A 14741-nucleotide genomic window follows, 5' to 3' on the forward strand; every position below is an offset into this window, starting at 1 on the left:
TTTATAAAATAATAATCAGTCTCCATGTAATTATTCAGGATCTGGCAAGTCCAAGACAGTCAGGAGATATTTGGTATTCAATGTGAGGGCATATTTGTCCAAGCTTAGAACAATAGATCCAGGTATTAGGCAAAATAAAAATAAAAATCTGGTGAAATGCTGGGAAAACATTTTCCTAGCAGTCACATGCTTCTCTGAAAAGCCTACATGCTTTTTGAAGGGAGGTGAGACTCCTTTAAGGGCTTTCATGGAACACTGAAGGTTGGGCAACATATTACTCTGTGAGCAAAGGTCTGAGGCAGTGAGTGGCCAAGCCCAGAATGGCAGTGAGCAGGGAGCACACTGGGCCCCTGATCCAGGAAAGGTGAAGTGTACAGAGCAGTCACCAGTAGCTGGCACCACAGTAGCCCAGACTAGGCCATTAGTGCAAGCCTGGCCACCACTGTCTTTAGCCACCCCCTTCCAGTGCCCTGCTGCTGGTTAAAGAGGCTAGGCCTAGCTTGGCTCTATTTCTGCACTCTGTGGCCCAAGGGAAACACTTCCCAGAATGTCACTGCAGTCTCTGGGCCAGGTCCTGACATTCACAGAGAGCAGATCCACCTTCCAGCCCAGGCCTGCCTCATCCACAGCCCTTACCCACTGTTGCTGTGGGCCTACCACTTTCCCAGAGCTGTGGAGGGTAGAAGGAGCAGCTGGCAGGTGCCTGTGATAAAAGCCTGCAGCCATGCAGAGTGGCAGGCAAAGAAGTTTGGAGTGAGTTATCCAACAGTGGCTGTAGCCACTGTCAGCAGAAGGCAGAAAGCTGGACTAACTTTAGGGAGTAGAGCCACCCACCATAGCCATGTGCTATCCAAGTCCAGCACACAGACACTGATTAGGTAAGGTATGTTTGAATTCTCCTTAGGTGTTGAAGAAACAAAATAAACTGCGTATAGACCATTGTAAACAAAAATATTTAGGCTGAAAACAATAATGTGAAGTTTCTGAAGGAAGAAGAGAAAGTTTAAAAAGAAAGTATTTTCTGTTTTTTTTTAAAAAAATGGAGAATACAATGACAAAAGAACTTGTACTCCATTCAATTTTGTTTTGATTATCAGCATAGAAATAATTATGGTTTGGGTAATTATTGTAATTTTATATATTCTACTTAATAGAGGTCAGAGTAAAGTAGACTTAAATAAGAAAAGTGCTGAAAAATCCATTCTAAGTTACAACAAACAGAAAAAAACAAAAATTAGAGAAACTTTTGAATCATCTTTAGTTCAATCCAATCTAAAGCCTACAGAGCCACCTTTTGATGAGACTGCAAAATAGCACTCCAAGTTCCTTAGAAACCCTACAATATTTTTACTAGCTAAATTAAGGGAATTAGCCTCAATAAAAAGAAATCCACACAGTTATCAAGAATTTGAGTGGCGCCTTCTGGTATGCACCAGTGCCCCAAGCAGACCTTGAATGTCAGCTCTGCACCCAATCCTACAAAATCCGGAGGAGGCTGGATTCCAAGGAGCTCTAACACACCCAAGAACATAAGATCACAGGATCTCAGGGGATTGGTCACACCAGGATTTCAGGATTCCAGAGGCAGCCTGACTCCTAGGAGCTCCTTCACCCAGGATCTCAGGATCAGAGGATCACAGAGACAGCTGGACTCTGAGGAGTTCTCATACAACCAAGAAAACTGGAAAGACAGGCTCCAGTCAGAGACAGTGAGTGCAGGTAGCACTAGAGATAACCAGATGGTGAAAGGCAAGTACAAGAACATAAGCATCAGAAACCAAGGTTACTTGGCATCATCACAACACAGTTCTGCCACCATAGCAAGTCCTGTATACCCCATCATACTGGAAAAGCAGGATTCAAATTTAAAATCACTTCTCATGATGATGATAAAAGACTGTAAGAGGGACATAAATAACTCCATTCAATAAGTACAGGAGAACAAAGGTAAACAGGTAGAACCCCTTAAAAAGGAAACACACACAAAAAAAAAAACCTTTAAAAAACTGCAAGAAAACACAACCAAACAGGTGAAGGAATTAAACAAAACTATCTAGGATCTAATAATAGAAGTAGAAACAATAAAGAAATCTCAAAGGGAGACTACCCTAGAGATAGAAAACCAAGGAAAGAGATCAGGAGTCATAGACGCAAGCATCACTAACAGAATACAAGAAGAAGAGAGAATCTCATGTGCAGAAGATACCATGGAAAACATTGACACAACTGTCAAACAAAATGCAAAATGCAAAAAGCTCCTAACCCAAAACATCCAGGAAATCCAGGACACAATGAGAAGACCAAACCTAAGGATAATAGGTATAGATGAGAGTGAAGATTCCCAGTTTAAAGGGACAGTAAGCATCTTCAACAAAATTATAGAGGAAAACTTCCCTGACCTAAAGAAAGAGATGTCCATGAACATTCAAGAAGCCTACAGAACCCCAAATAGACAAGACCAGAAAAGAAATTCCTCCTGTCACATAATAATCAAAACATCGAATGCACAAAACAAAGAAAAATACTAAAAGCAGTAAGGGAAAAAGGTAAAGTAACATATAGAGGCAGACCTATAAGAATTACACCAGATTTCTCACCAGAGACTATAAAAGCAAGAAGATCCTGGACAGATATCATACAGACCCTAAGTGAACACAAATGCTAGCCCAGAATATATACCCAGCAAAAGTCTCAATTACCATAGATGAAGAAACCAAAATATTCCATGACAAAACCAAGTTTACACAATATCTTCCCTCAAATCCAGCACTTCGAAGGATAATTGATGGAAAACTCCAATACAAAGAGGGAAACAACAACCTAGAAAAAGCAAGAAAGTAATCTTCCAACAACCCCAAAAGAAGATAGCCACACAAACATAATTCCACCTTTAATAACAAAAATAAGAAAATAACTCTAATAACAAAAATAACTCCTGGCCTGAACCTGGCTGACCTCTGAGGCTCCCTCTGGGATCCCTGGGACCTCCCCAGCCTCAGTGGTGGTGCGTGAGGGTAGCCCGCTTCCTGCAGGTGGTTTGCATGGAACTTGTAGAATCTGATTTGTAACCTCAAGAATCTTCTAGATGAAGAATCTTCCTTCCCCCAGATAGGACAACAGCACCTTTGGTGGACTTTTGCCTTCCAACTTCTCCAGTAGGTATTTATCCATCATGGAATGGCTGCTGGAGGAGCTCAACAGCATCTTCTCTGAAATGATGATCCACCTAGTCAACATCACCACCCTGGTGGAGAACTTCTTCCTGGTGATAGACATGGTCACCAGGACCCGGGGCATCCTGGAGATGAGCAAGACCACCCAGAACTCAGTTAAGAAAGAAGACAAAGAGGTCCCAAAGTCTGCAGCCCTCCAGGACCCCAAGTTCAAAGCCACCCCAGGGCCTCAACTGTCCACCAGACATCGGTTCCTCTCAGAGGTTGATGAGACCCAGGATCCACAGTCTATCTGGTACAAGGAGTCCCAGTTCTGGCCAGGTTTCCTGACCCAGGAACTCTGGAATTTTTCATGGACAGCGGCCAAAAGAACCAACAGGAGCACAGGGGTGAGGGTTTCTCACAGAAAAGCAAAGACTCTAAACAGAAACCTCGGCCCAGGCACAGAAACAGCCTGAGTGAGTCTGCTGACCCCATCCTGAGCAAGTCCCCCTCAGGCCTGCTAGGTGATTACCAAGAAGATATCAGTTAGCCCCAATCTGAGAGCCAGGAATCTTCTAGAAGAGCTGATAAATTTCTGCAGCCCTTGTCCTGGGACTCTGAAGTCTTAGAGAGCCGCTGGAAGAGACCTGGCACATCACTCCTGCAATTGGGGAGTTCATGGTCCCCCGAATGCTGCAGAAGGTGCATGTGCTGAAACACCAGGAGCTGCTATTGGTGACAGCCATAAGCTCCTTCACACGGCACATCTTCACCTGCAGCCAGAGTGGCATCAAGGTGTGGAACCTCATGAGCCAGGTGGCTGAGGACAGACACCCCGAAAGCCACTTGCAATGGAGCGACCAGGCCAACAGGGCATACCTGCGCACCTGCCTGCTGTCCTCCAACGGCAGGACCCTGTTCACAGGTGGATACAACTTACCTTCATGTGGGACCTGGCAGCCTCGTCCCTGTATGAGAAGTACCAGCTGCCTTGCAAGGGCCTGTCCTGCCAGGCGCTGGCCAGCACAAAAGAAAACATGGCCTTTACAGGCTTCTCAGATGGCACGGTCAGGATATGGGACCTACGGACTCAGGGAATAGTCAGGGACATCAAAGGCCCTGACAGCTCAGCCAAGAGCCTTGTGGTCAGAGATGACAGTGTCTGGACTAGGGGCCTGGATGCCTGTCTGCGATGCTGGGACCTGCAGATGGCCAAGGTATCAATGGAGTGTCTGTTCCAGTCCCAGATCATGAGCCTGTTTCACAAACTAACTGAAGACTGGCTGCAACTGGGCCTGGCCAACGGCCAGCACTGCCTGTTCAGCAGTGAAGGCAGCCAGGTGTTCACTGCAGGCACCAAGGACAAGACCATCTTGGACTCAAGTTCTCCCCAGATGGCCAGTGGTGGGCAAGCATAGGTGTGGACAACCTGGTCACCCTCCACAGCATGCCCACAGGAGCAAAACTGTTTCAGGTCCCTGACACTGCCGAAAGATTCTCCAACATGTAACAAGGACACATGCTTCGCTATGTTCATAGAAGCCTTATTTATAATAGCCAGAAGTTGAAAAGAACCCAGATGTCCTTCAACAGAGGAAATAATACAGAAAATGAGGTATATTTACACAATGGAATATTACTCAGCTAATTTGAGAAATTCTTAGGTAAATGGATGGAACTAAAAAATATCATCCTGAGTGAGGTGACCCAATCTCAAAAGAACACACATGGTATTCACTCACTGATAATTGAATATTAGCCCCCAAACTGTCAGTATCCAAGATGTAACTCACAACCACCTGAAGCTCATGAATAAGAAAGACCAAGGTGTGGGTGCTTTGGCCCTTCTTAGAAGGAGTAACAAAATAATCATGGGAGCAAATATGGAGACAAAGTGTGGGACAGAAACTGAAGAAGGGGCCATCTAGAGACTGTTCCACCTGGGTATCCATCTCTTGTGCAGTCACCAAAGGTAGACACTGATGTGAATGCTAGAAAGTGAATGCTGACAGGAACTTGATATAGCTGTCTTCTTAGAGGACTGCCAGAGCCTGAAATATACAGAAGCAGATGCTCACAGTTAACCATTGAGCTGATCATGGGATTGCCAATGGAGGAGTGAGAGAGAAGACTGAAGATGAAGGTTTTCAGACCCATGAGGAGAGCAACGATATTAACCAACCAGAGCTCCCAGGGTCTAAACCACCAGCCTGGGAGCACATAGGGAGGGACCCATGACTCCAGCTTTATATGTAGGGGAGGATGACAGTGTCAGGCATAGATGGGTGAGGAAGTCCTTGGTCCAGTGAAGGCTGGACACCCCAGTGTGGGGAAAATCATGGGTGGGAAGGTGGGAGTGAGAGAGTGGGTAGAGACATATCCTCATAGAAGCAGGAGGAGGGGGGTGGAATAGTGAGTTTCTGGGTTGGGGGTAGGAAGAAAGGGGATTACATCTGAAATGTAAATAAAATATCCAATAAAAAAATAAGAAAAAACTGAAAAAAATTACAAAAAATACAACCAAACAGGTGAAGTATTTAAACAAAACTATTCAGGCCATAAAATGGGAGTAGAAACAATAAAGAAATCTTAAAGGGAGATTACCCTGGAGATAGAAAACCTAGGAAAGAGGTCAGGAGTCATAGATGCAAGCATCACAAACAGAATACAAGATAGAAGAGAGAATCTCATGTGCAGAAGAGACCATGGAAAATATTGACACAACTGTCAAAGAAGATACAAAATGCAAAAAGCTCTTAACCCAAAACATCCAGGAAATCCAGAACACAATGAGAAGACTAAATCTCAGGACAATAGGTATAGAAGAGAGTGAAAATTCCCAACTCAATGGGCTAGTAAATATGTTTAACAAAATTTTAGAAGAAAACTTCCCTAACCTAAAAAAAAAATGTGATGCTTATGAACATGCAAGAAGCCTACAGACCTCAAAATAGGCTAAGCCAGAAAAGTAATTCCTCCTGTCACATAATAACCAAAACACCCAATGTACAAAACACAGAAGGAATATTGAAAACAGTAAGGGAAAAAGGTCAAGTAAGTTGTAAAGGCATATCTATCAGAATCACACCATACTTATCACCAGAGAATATAAAAGCAAGAAGATCCTGGACAGATGTCACACAGACACTAAGAGAACACAAAGCCAGCCTAGGCTAATATACCCAGCATAACTCTCAATTACAATAGACAGAGAAACCAAGATATTCCATGACAAACCAAATTAACACAATATCTTTCCACAAATCCAGCCCTACAAAGGATAATAGAGGAAAACCACCAACAAAAGGAGGGAAACTACACCCTAGAAAAAGCAAGAAAATAATCTTCTTCCAAGAAACCCAAAAGAAAATAGCCACACAAACATAATTCCACCTCTAATAACAAAAATAACAGGAAGCAACAATCACTTTTCCTTAATATCACTTAACAGCAATGGACTCAATTCCCCCCAAAAAGACATAGACTAATGGACTGGATACATAAACAGGACCCAGCATTTTGCTGCATACAGGAAATGCACCTCAGTGATAAAGACAAACACTTCCTCAGAGTAAAAGGATGGAAAAACAAATTTCTAAGCAAATGGTCCCAAGAAAAAAGCTGGAGTAGCCATTCTAATATTGAATAAAATCAACTTTCAACCTAAAGTTATCAAAAAAGATAAGGAAGGACACTTCCTACTCATCAAAGGATAGATCTACCAAGATAACTCTCAATTCTGAACATCTATGCTTCAAATACAAGGGTACCCACATTGATAAAAGTAACTTTACTAAAGCTCATAGCACACATTGCACCTCACACAATAATAGTGGGAGATTCAATTCCCCAGTCTCAGTAATGGACACATCATGGAAACAGAAAATAAACAGAGACACTGTGAAACTAAGATAAATTATGAACCAAATGGATTTAAGAGATTTCCATAGAACATGTCATCCTAAAACAAAAGAATTTACCTTCTTTTTTAGTACCTCATAGTACCTTCTCCAAAATAGACCATATAATTGGTCCCCAAACAGGTCTCAACAGATACAAGAAGATTGAAATAATACTCTGCATCCTATCAGATCACCATGACTAAGACTGGTCTTTAACAATGACAAAAACACAGGTAATAGCAGATGCTGGGAAGGATATAGAGAAAGAGGAACTTTCCTCCATTGTTGGTGGGATTGCAAGCTCATACAACCACTCTGGAAAGCATTCTTTCAGTTCTTCAGAAAATTGGACACAATATTACCTCAGGACCCAACTATACCATTCCTGGCTATATACCCAAAAAATTCTCCAATATATAACAAGAACACATGCTCCACTATTTTTATTGTATTGTAAATAAATAAAATATCCAATTTAAAATAATTTGGATGCCAAGGAACTTTCTGCCTAGTGTCTATGGCACCCTACACCTAGGCATATTTATGCCTAGGTGAAATTAAAGGATCCACCTACTGTCATATGGCATGATCCCAATGAGGTATCTAATCTGGGGCAGAGGGTATGTTTATGTTTTTTTTCTGCAGGATGCTAAAGGAGCATGGTGGCTTCCAGAGTGATTGGTGAGACATGCTGATGCTAGGACAAAGAATGATGCTGACCTGTGAGCTTGTTAAGTGCCCTAACAATGGTAACTGGGAAACTGTATTGGACATATGTTTCTGACCCACCTTTGCTTGCCTATATCCCAGATGGGACAAGCTGCCTTGCCTCAAGCTTTTAGACCCTGTGGAACAGAGAATCAAAAAGAGATGTTACAATGACTCTTGTATTGTTATTAAATGTGACCAGTTATTCAGACTCAATCATGGACTGGTATAGAAATCAATTCAATTTTGAAAATAACATTCTTCATTTGAAAGCTGGATCTGGCCATTTTCAGAGACATATGTGCAAGTTAGCTGCAGTTCTCTATGATGGTATGTTAGCAAGAGATAAAGTTGGGGCAGAATATTGATTTCAAACAAGTGTTAGTGCATGTGTTAAGGTTCTATTAATTGTCAAGTTAAAATTACTTTTGTTTCTTCTACAGTATTTAATGCAAGTTGCATTGATTGTACACGTTCTAATTATGTTAGTGTATTAAAACCTGGTATGTCTGTTACAGGGTTCTATCAACCAGCTTTTGTCTTATTGCCCCGAGTATTACTGAAAAAAGCTTGCAAGTACTAGAAGTAAGTTAGTCTTTAAGCAGAAGCAAGAGGGTAGTGGACCTGAATATGGCTGGTATAAGAGCTTTAATTACATTAATTGCTAGCACCACTGATTCTTCAATCGGTTTGACACAAGATGTTAAGACAGTTACTTTTGTTAATCATTTAGCAAAAAATATTACTAATGTGTTGAGTATACAGGAGAATTTAGATAGGCATTTGGAACATTCAAATCACTGAAAGGAGGTTCAGCGTTTAAGAGTAAGGAGCTATCTCGAGTGTCATGGCTAATACCATTGGATTCATGTTAGTTCTAAAATTTACAATAATAGTCATTATAATTAGGAAAACGTTGAAAGACAATTGCAGGATATTTGGCATAATTCTAACACATCTCCGGGTGTTTCAACTTTGTATAGTGAGACTATTAAATTAAAGAATCCTGCTCTGCTGAGCTTTGATGCTGCAGATGCTGCTGATAAAATTATTTATGGCTTGAGGTTGCTATTTTCATTTTGGTCAAGCGTCAAGAATGGCATATATAGTTTGATCACACAAGCCCTTGTTGTCCTGGGAATACTTTTATTTGGGAATACTTTTATTCCTGCCCATTGTGTAAAAACTAGTCTTTAACAACATCAACATGTTGCCAGCCAAAGTACATGACTTGAACCTAAAAATTGACCCCCATATAGAGTTATTAATTTAACAGGCTGGCAAGCCAAGGATGGGAAAAATTCTGCACAGAGCCTTACCTACCTAAGACAGAAGTGCATTGACTTTGATACTGCATATTCCATGATGGGTAAGAAAGGCATTCTTGGCAGAACGACCTAAGATAGTTTCAGTCTTGCTTATGAAATAAAAAAGAGAGAGATGTGGAGAGCTTTTGAGGTTGCTTGATAGGAATCTGACATTGGCCAAGGACAAGGAAATGGGCTTCAGGCAGACATCTGACATTAGGCTAGAACAAAGAAGTAATTTTAGTCAGAAATCTAAATCTTAGGCTAGGACAAACAAGTAGGCTTCAGGCAGGAATATAAATGTTAGGCTAGAACTAAGAAGTAGGCTTCATGTGTGAAAATGACTTTGGGCTAGGGCAGGGAAATAGGCTCAGATATTTTGGTCATCCTTATAAGCCCTTAGGAATAGTGATCATGGGAGTGATCACTCACCTTCTTTGCCTTGCTTGTTCTTTGACTATTTTGTGTTTATTATCTTGATTGTTCCTTGCCTATTTGCATCTATGTATTGCTAGTTCCTCAACCTAGAACTGGACTTACTACTTGCATATAATTAAAATGGTATCAAAGCAAAAAAGAGGAGGAAGAATGGGATAGAGGTCTTAAGGGAGTGGGAATTGGGAAAGGGGATAACATCTGAAATGTAAATAAATAAACTATCCAATAAAAAAATAGAATTTGAGTAACAACCCATAGATGCACTAGACTTAAGAAATTTAAAGACACCACAATGACCTATGGCTTATATTCACCCTATGTAAGACAGAAACTTAATAATTGGGCCACATAAAATTGTATTATTCCAAAAGATTGGAGAGAGTTGATGACCCATCTTAGAACCTGGCCCTCAACTAGAATGACTAGTGTGGCGAAAAAAATGAGGCTTCAGTTATGGAGTGAGAAAATAGGACTAGAGTCACTAATATTGTCAAGGGTCAGTTATGAGGTGAAGGTCCATATTCTGAGTTAAGAGTACAGATTATTTTTGATGATGCCATTCTCAAACAATGCTATACAATAGCCTTAATTTTTGGGCCAAGGTTGATAAACAAGGATGATTGGAATCATCTACAAAAACAACCCAGGGTTCAGATGACTCTCTCAATGACTTTTTTACAAAGAAAGACTTCAACTCTAAATAGAAAAATATTAGATCCAACACTAAAAAATTTTAAATTGAATCTCTAGCCTTTGAAAATGCTAATGTTGAATGCAAAAAGATTATTAGACCTGTAAATGCAAGATCTTCACCTATCCATGAATGGATTAAAACTAAAATTATAAATAAAAACCCATATATATATATATATATATATATATATATATATATATATATATATACCCTCAAATTAAAATTACTCAATGTACTATAAGACATTTGAAAGTTACAGATTCAGAAAAGGGGTGGACTTCAAGCATAGGGGAGAGGAGGTGTAGAGGAACTGGAGGGAATAGAGGAATGGGAAACTATAATCAGGAATATACTGTGGCAGAGAATTAGAGACAATGGAAGGCATAGGCTCTAAAGGATATCCATATCACTCCCCTCTTCTCTATAAGCAGATGAGCTGTTGTCAAGAAGTGTTGTGTGGGGGAGATTGAAAGAGCTAGAGGTGGTGGATGACTATAAAAAAAACCTTTGGATGACAAAGAAAACCTTTTTTTCTAGACAACAACATCATGGTAGCAGATATGAACTCATGGTATCTGTGTCAGTGTGTATGAAATCTAACCAGACAAAATTTTTAGCATGGAGATGGGAGTTGGGCATGAAGTCTATTTGAAGAGTAATAGACAATTAATATTGAGATGAGGAAAGGTAATTGTCTTTAAGGGTTTGTCCTTATGTAGGATAACCATGCTCCAGTAGATGCCCTACACACACAAGTATATACAGACTAAAACAAAGTATTATAAGATTAAAAAAAAGAAGATGCAGTTGGGAGAGGGAGCTATAATACTTGGAGGAATTGAGGAGAGATGGTGAAAATGATGCAAATACTTTGTATAAAATTCTCAAAGACAGATGCGAAAATATGAAATAGTAATTGTAATGAAACCAAACAGCTATATATCCTGGAAGGAAAAAGATAACAAGGGCAAAGGGGTAAGGAAGAAAGCTAGTAAACCAAATGTCAAATGGTAGTCATGTTGATCTTGCATAATGGCTCTTATTATATTAAGTTTGACAAAACAACAGATCATTCTAAGAGAATGTTTTTTCTCCCAAGCTGTCTCCTCAGAGCACATCTTAGTTTCATTATTCCTGAGACTGTAGATGAGGGGGTTCAACATGGGGATCACACCATGTAAAACACAGACACTACTTTGTTCTGGTCAGTGGAGAAGCTGGACTTGGGCATCACATAAATGAATGTGATGGTCCCATAGAACAGAGTAACTGCAGTGAGGTGAGAGGTGCACGTGGAGAAGGCCTTCTGTCGACCCTCAGTGGAGTACATCTTCAGGATGGTGATTAGAATATAGGTATAGGAGATGGCTATGACAAAACACTGTTAGCATAGTAACTGTGCCAGCAGAAAATGAGGTAACAGCTACAGAGATACTGACATCAGAACAGGAGAGCTCAATCAGAGGAGGAAAGTCACAGAAAAAATGATTGATTATATTTGGTTCACAGAAGAGAAAAGTAAAATAGAAAACCATAGCAAATGAAGCATTAAGAAGACCTCCTATATAAGATCCCACAACCAACTGAACACAGATTTTTGTGGACATTTTGGTGGAATAAACAGCCATGCGGTCTGATTGGCTAAGTTCCTTCTCCAGAAATCCTATTGATAACGTAAGTTTCCATCAACACACACCTCTACCTTCAACTTCTAGATTTAGGTAAAGCTGGAGATTATTTCTTGGTTAATTTCTTGGATGATTTGGCAGTGGTAACCCATGCCCTTGATCTAATCACTTAGAAGCAGAGGCAGGTAGATTTCTGTGAGTTTGAGGCCAATCTGCTCTATAAAGTGAGTTTCAGAACTGCCAGGACTACACAGAAGAAACACTGTCTTAACCAAACAAAACTAAAACTAAGATGGCAATAGTATTCTTATTCAAAGGATTCCATATGATTCAGTATTTTCAAACCTAAAGAGTCCACTTAAAGAACACATAACTCATGAGAGATTTATATTCAGATCTGCAGAGATTATTGATCAATGAAAGGATTAATCAAAGGGCTAACTACTAAGTATTTTCATTTCTTGTTAACCCAGTGTTTTTTATGATGAAAATGTTCTTATTTGTAAGATTATAAAGTTAATGTATAAAGTGTCATCATCAAATTAGTTGCAAATTTCTATAGTATACTGTACATTTGCTTCATAGAGTTCATAGGCCATGGAAACCAGCAGAAAAGCACTTGGCTGACATAAGTGTCACTACTGAATAGAGTTGGGCCACACAGTCTGTAACAGAGATGAATGTTTACTTCCTGAGAAAGCCCCTCAGCATGATGAATGTGACTGAAGAGGAGTATCCAATATCTTCAAAAGCCAAATGGCTGAGGAAAATATAAATGGCGGCAATGAAGTTGAGGGCTGTTTTTTGACTAGCATGATTATGTTCACATTGCCCATTAAAGTGATAGAATAAATTATTAGAAAAACAACAAATAAAATGGCTTAGAGTTTAGCATCCCCTGCCTAATCCCACTAGAATAAACTTTGTTATGTATTTTTGAGGACCCTTCTATATCAATAATACTTGTTAAACGTCCTTTAAACAGTGTTGAAATGTCAACAAGGGCACAGTGATGTGGAAATACTTTTAGCTAAAAGTTGAAAGCTTTATGTAAACAAGTGTTGTTGGGGGCATCTCTACATGGTACCATCTTTATTCTTAAATATAGTTTAAAATGTTTAGTTATTAGGAAATTCATACACAATAATAGGTGATAATGTACTACAGAGATTCTATGTGTATTTTGCATTTCTTCACATTGTAGTCCGACGACAGAACTAGTATTGTGTCAGAAAATAGAAGTACAATAAAACCATAGACCTTGTCTACTAACATGAAGGTTGTTCATTCTGTAAGTTATAACCACAGGGACCTCCCTCCCTTCCCACTTCTCTCATCTATGACAGCATAAAAATATCTTTTCCATCTTTTAGTTTTGTCATTTTAAAAGGGTGTTTGTTATAACACCCTTCTGTATATGTACTTAGTATTTGTTCTGAGCTCTGCACTGTCAACTATTCACATAACAAGTCTAATTTTCTTTAATTAATGTTTATAGTGTTTACAGTTTACTTCTAGCATATGTCATTATAATTGTATATTTGATTATCTTGTGACAGTATAGGACTGATTCATTTGTTTTTCAAAACATTAATACATTAAGCCATTTATCAGGCCTCCATATTGAGATAGGAAGATTAGGGGAAAAGATACTAAAATGAAGAGGCTTGACTTTAGAAAAGCTTACTTTGTAGAGAAAAATCCATGGTACGACTAGACTTTTTACTATTATTGAGAAGATCTGACCTTATGAGATGGCTCACTAGGTAAAAGTACTTTGTACTAAAACCTGAAGACCTAATTTTACACCTAAACTACAATGAAACTTGCTGTGATCGTTTGCATCTGCATTTGCAGTGCTTCTATGATAAGATGCAAACAGAGGCAGGAGAATCTTCTGGAAGTTTGATGACAGCTTACATAGAATATAAAGTGGTCTAGAAATAAATGCAGTTGTATTTCAAAACAAGTTTGGAGTAGAGAACTGGAATATCCTCCTCTGAAGTCTAGACATGCTTTTCAACACATGTAAACACCACACACACACACCAAAAAACAAACAAACAAACAAACAAAAAATCAAAGAACAAAATAAAGGAAAGGAAAATGCTATACCTCTTATTTTGTCTTCATGATTATCTTTCTGAAACCATCTTTTAGATCCATTTTTACTTTCTAAATTATGGGTCCTTTTTTCTCTGGCTGCTTCTAATGTTTTTTCTGTTTTAATTTCAAAAGTTTAATCTGGATATAGCTAGGTGAGTGTTTCTTAATCAAATATTTTACATAGTTTTTCTCAATCTGTAACTACAAGAACTTGGAGTTTCTTCTACATATTGACCTATATTTTCTCTTAATTTGTAATAGAATGCTATTAACCATACTATGCTTGGTGTGGTTTTTTTCCCAATGGTGGTATGTTTTTTTCACAGTGTTTCTTTAATTACTTGCTCATCATCATCTCACTGTCATTATTCTGTCTTTCTGTAGCAATAATTGCCATAGTGAAACACTGATCTGATAAAAAACAAATTGAAGAGGACAGGGTTTATTTGGCTTATCTATCAATATCACAGTCCATCACTGATATAGAAACTCAAAGATGTAAGCTGAAAGCAGGAACTGAAACAGAGACCATGTGTGAACAATGACTACTGGCTTGTTCTACATGGTCTGCTCAGCTGGCTTTCTATACCACATAAGATCATCTGCCCAGAAGTGACACCACCCACATTTAGTTGGGCCATCACTCACTGATTGTTATTCAAGAAATGACTAACAAAGCTATTCATAGGCCACTCTGAGGTGTTTTCTCAGCAGCTGTCCCCTCTCTCCAGATAACTATAGCTGGTATCAAGTTGACAAATTAAAAAAAAAAGCTCTAACCTACACATCATGTCACTAGGCTG

General features: G+C 39.3%; 2 pseudogenes; one reads left to right on the plus strand and one right to left on the minus strand.

Annotated features, from left to right (window-relative positions):
* The first annotated feature begins 320 nt into the window (after positions 1-320).
* On the plus strand, positions 321-4665 carry LOC117715461 (transducin-like enhancer protein 6 pseudogene; annotated as a pseudogene).
* A 6474-nt stretch (positions 4666-11139) lies between these two features.
* LOC117715535 (olfactory receptor 5P60-like) lies at positions 11140-13538 on the minus strand (annotated as a pseudogene).
* Positions 13539-14741: the final 1203 nt, after the last annotated feature.

Source organism: Arvicanthis niloticus, chromosome 1 (assembly GCF_011762505.2).
Source record: "Arvicanthis niloticus isolate mArvNil1 chromosome 1, mArvNil1.pat.X, whole genome shotgun sequence".
Taxonomy (NCBI): domain Eukaryota; kingdom Metazoa; phylum Chordata; class Mammalia; order Rodentia; family Muridae; genus Arvicanthis; species Arvicanthis niloticus.